General features: G+C 41.7%; 1 pseudogene; it reads left to right on the top strand.

Annotated features, from left to right (window-relative positions):
• The first annotated feature begins 2393 nt into the window (after positions 1-2393).
• On the top strand, positions 2394-4048 carry LOC103562714 (ferritin light chain pseudogene; annotated as a pseudogene).
• The last annotated feature ends 509 nt before the right edge of the window (positions 4049-4557 follow it).

Below are 4557 nucleotides of genomic sequence, written 5' to 3'. Positions count from 1 at the left end.
TTGGCAGCCCAGGGTTCACAGGCTCGGATCCCAGGAGCGGACCTAGCACCACTCATCAAGCCCCTGAAGCATATTAATTTTAACCAACTTTATTGAGGTGTAATTTACATGCAACAACACACACAGATTTTTAAGTGTATGGTTCAATGCGGCGTCCCACATAAAGTAGAGGAAGTTTGGCACAGATGTTAGCTCAGCAACAATCTTCCTCAAGCAAAAAGAGGAAGATTGGCAACAGATGTTAGCTCGGGGCCAATCTTCCTCACAAAAGAAAAAAGAAAAAAGGAAAACATTGGGCTAAGTCTCTGATACTTACTAGGGTTTGAGAGGGTCTCCACAATTTTATTGCCAAACTGATTGATGATACAGCACTATTTTTTGAGTGCTTTCTACTTGTTTGGCAGTGTTTTCTCATGCATTATATTATTTAATCCTTGTGGTATACTTGTTAGATATTAACATTCCCATTTCACAGGCACGAAAGCTGAGGCTCATGAGGTTATTTAGGCTACCCGCCTAAAGTCACACTCATAGTAAGTGGCAAAGCTGGGATTTGAGCCCACATCGGTCTGATTCCGACAACTATGTACTTAACCACTCACCAGAGTATAGTTAGAACACTGGCTCTCTTCTCTCCAAAGTGATGAGGGAAATATTTGTCAAAAAGGCAGAAAACTATCTCATCTGAGGTTTATATAGACCTTTTTCTTTTCCAAGAAGACTAAGTAAACGTATAGGAAATTGAAATATATTAAATGGGCCTGGCATGCTGCAATACAGATAGTATGTTATATGGTGAAGTTTTCTCTAAGCTTAGCATTTTCTTATTACAAGGTCAATATGATGATTAATGGTTTAGGCACAAGGTAAAAAAATGATCATTTTCTTTGCAGTCATTGGAGGGTATCGCATCTAGTGTAATTTCTCTATTTGGGTATGTGCTAGGATTGTTCTTGGGTTTGAATTTTTGTTTCTGCCCCTCCTCCCCACCCCCAGCCTCTCTTTTGCCCTAGAATCAAGGCCAGAACGGCTGCAGAACTACTCCTGTTTTACCCAATTAATTCCCTCCAGGATTGAAAAATGTGCTATTCCTGAATTCTAATAGTTTTTGCAAAGCTCAGATGCAATATGAGAACACTTTTGGACGACAATCTTCCACGAAAAAAAATTAACAATATATCCTGTATTTAGATACAGGATATGTATTCATATTTTAGCTAATGCAGTGAAGGGAAACTGCAGATCTCTTTGAAATTTTTAAGATGTCAATTTTCAGCAACAGAGAAAATAAAATTTGAAAGTAGCTGCAAAAGAATGGATTTTTATTTTCATTTACAATTAGGTCCAAAGTTTAGAGCAAAACTCTCCTCTCTGGGGTTTCAAATATTGTTTACCCTGAATAGACTATGCCTTCCTGTTTGATAGAAAACACATGAAAGCGTTCTAATTGTGAAGCAGCCCCAGGCAAGTGGTATTTAGAAAAATAAAATGCTAAGCATGGAATCACAAAGCTGGAAGAGACCCTACGAGAACATCTAGTTCTGCCCTCATCTTCCAACTGAGAATGGTTAACTCATCCTGTATGGGTTATTTTTTATTTTGGCAGGATTTATAAATCTACGTTTTAATGTTTAGTGCTTACTCACATGACATGTTTCAGTTAACAGTGGAATATCTGGGTAATCACAAGAAGCCACTAGTACCTAACAAAGCACTTGGCATGTAAACAGTATTCAAGAGAACTTTTATTAGAAGGAATAAATGCATCAACAAATGAAAAAATGAAGGCTGAATAGTCGAAAATTTATGGTGGGATTCTAACTGGTACGATTAATGGAAACGAATTATGTGCGAGTTCTGTGTCTTGCAAACTCTACCCATTTCACATTCCACAGCGTGGATTTTGTCCTTCTCAGTGAGCAAGGTGACCATGTAATGTATATTCCAAACAAAGACCCTTTTGAGCATGAAAGGGGGTGCTATTTTTTAATTGATTAAATTTAGGGGGCACTATTAATAATTACACCAAGACAACAGGACTGCTCTGGGCAAATTGGAATAGTCACCGTCTCAAAGAGGGATTAGGAGCAGGGAAAAACATATTTATACAGGCTCCAAAATAAGAAACAAGGGAGTTTTAAACCGAAATGAAGGTTGGAAGAGTTTCACTCTCAACACTTGACATTCTTACCTTGGACGTTCTTACCTCAGTTTGGCATTATGCTGAGAAGTGGGGCAAAATGACAGATAAAGACTCCTTTCCAATACTTAGGAAAGAGAGAAGAATTAGACTCTTATCAAAAGCTAGACTGAGAGGGAGTGCACCCTGCAGACTCCCAGATCTCTTTCTTGCTTCAACAGTGTTGGAAAGGAACAGACCGGATGCTCCCTCCCTTACCCGTCACTCACCACCCTCTAACCCCACCCCTTCCGCGGCAACTTCCGGCGCCATCTACTTGCCTTCCTCCTGCTTCCGGGACCAGCTCAGGCACCTTATTTTGTGGTGAGCTCCTCATTGCTGACCAGCCATGGGCACCAGAATCCGCCAGACCTATTGTGCCAACGTGGAGGCCGCCGTCAACAGCCTGGTTAACCTGCATCTGCGGGCCTCGCAGACCTACCTCTCTCTGGGCTTTTATTTCGAAGGCGACGATGTGGCTGTGGAGGGCGTGGGCCACTTCTTCCGCAAGTTGGCTGAAGAGAAGCGTGAGGGCGCGCAGCGTCTCTTGAAGTTTCAAAACCAGTGGAGCAGCCTCGCCCTCGTCCAGGATGGGGAGAAGTCGTCCCAAGATCAGTGGAGTGGCAGCGTGGATGCCATGGAAGCCGCCCTCGTCCTGGAGAAGAAGGTGAACGAGGGCATTTTAGATCTGCATGCTCTGGGTTCTGCCAACGCAGACCCCCATCTCTGTGAGTTTCTGAAGAGCCACTTCCTGGAGGAGGAGATGAAAGTCATCAAGAAGATGGGCGACCACCTGACCAACCTCCGTAGGCTGGCCGGCCCGGAGGCCGGGCTGGGCGAGTATCTCTTCCGCCGGCTCACCCACAAGCACAACTAGCAGCTTCCAGAGCCCAGCAGCCTTTGAGTGACTCCTCTGCATTCCCCCGACATCGGGAGTTCTGCCTGAGCCTCTTTCTCCAGCCAGGAGGCAACTTTCTAACCACCTTGAAACCCTCGCCCAAGGCCTGGGACCAAATGGAAACAAATAAGGTTCTTTTCGCAGAGGGGATAAAGGTTCTTTTGCAAAGGTTGCGAGGGGGAAAAAAAAGTATGCAGAATAGCATGAAGCATTTGTAGTCTGTTTAATTCTCTAGATTTTCTAAAGAAGCTGTTCCTGACTTTTGTGAATCACCTGTGTATGTTGAGAATCTGGTAAACTGTGTTTTGTCTGTCACAAAAACTCACGTATTCATAAAATGTTGCGTTCAATTTTAGGGATTTCATAATTTCTCTGAAACCATCCTGGGTACTGGATCAAACTCTATTGTTCTAAAATTTAACTTTGGTTTTGCCTAGCAGAGCAGAGAGCCGAGTACCTTGACCATGTGATGTTGTGTCCCCCCCATCCCGACATTAATGACAAAATTGCTTTTCCTGACTTTCAAGTTGGTGTGATGTCATCTGCCTATGTTAAATATAATAAGAAAGAGCCCTGTGAAATCCATCTTTGTGTCTCCCATTAGGTTACAACTGAGAACACTGATTATTACACCATACACTGACCTCTTTGTGAATCCTCTTGAGAAATTTCTTTCTGGTCTTAGGAATAACAGTGCTTCACTTGGGTAATTGGTTTGCTTTTGTTTCATGGACACCATAAATGATGTAACTAATTAAGTTTCCTTTTCTAACTGCCTGATACAGAGTTTCGAGCGAAATATGTGGTCCACCCAGAGTAAACGAGTAGAATTGTATAAGCATTTTTGTGTAAGCTTCATTCCTGATTCTTCTGTTACTGATTTCTTGGTGTGTTTTGTGGATTCTTTTAAGCCACCTTAAACCCTTTCTGGAACAAGGTTGTGTATAAAGAGATAAATAAAGTAAACTTTAAAAAAATGGCTCTGCAATTCATTTTAGAGAAAAGAGAAGATAACTTTAAGGAAGTGCTAAGGGAGCCGAAGTGATTAGAATGGAGGTGGGTCAGATGGAGGTTAAATTCCAGAAGCCAAGAGGAGAAGCAGTCAAATGTAGCATTCTTTTAAAAATATGCTTCATTTTTCTGGTGAGTTGTTTTCTGCTAAATCCATACGTTTTTGTCCCACAGATATCCTCTTAATAATTGTGTATTCCTTGCACTTTGAAAAGCTGGAGTTATAACTTGTTTTCAAACCACAGAAGTGGAAAAAATCAATTCTTTTCCTACAGCAGCTTTCCTTCCCCGAGCAGGAAGACCAAAAGCATGCTATCATTTCTTTTATCCTACAAGGGTCAGAGGTGTACGAATATTTTACAGAGATTTGGACAACGGTTTTGCTCAGTTAAGCAGGGAAGTTTATCTTCCTGTTTTCATGCAAAGTCTTTTGATAATAAAAAATAATATAGTGGAAAAGTTATTCCTA

Source organism: Equus przewalskii, chromosome X (genome assembly GCF_037783145.1).
Source record: "Equus przewalskii isolate Varuska chromosome X, EquPr2, whole genome shotgun sequence".
Taxonomy (NCBI): domain Eukaryota; kingdom Metazoa; phylum Chordata; class Mammalia; order Perissodactyla; family Equidae; genus Equus; species Equus przewalskii.
Note: the sequence above shows the minus strand (reverse complement) of the source record. Positions and strands in the feature narration are given on the sequence as shown.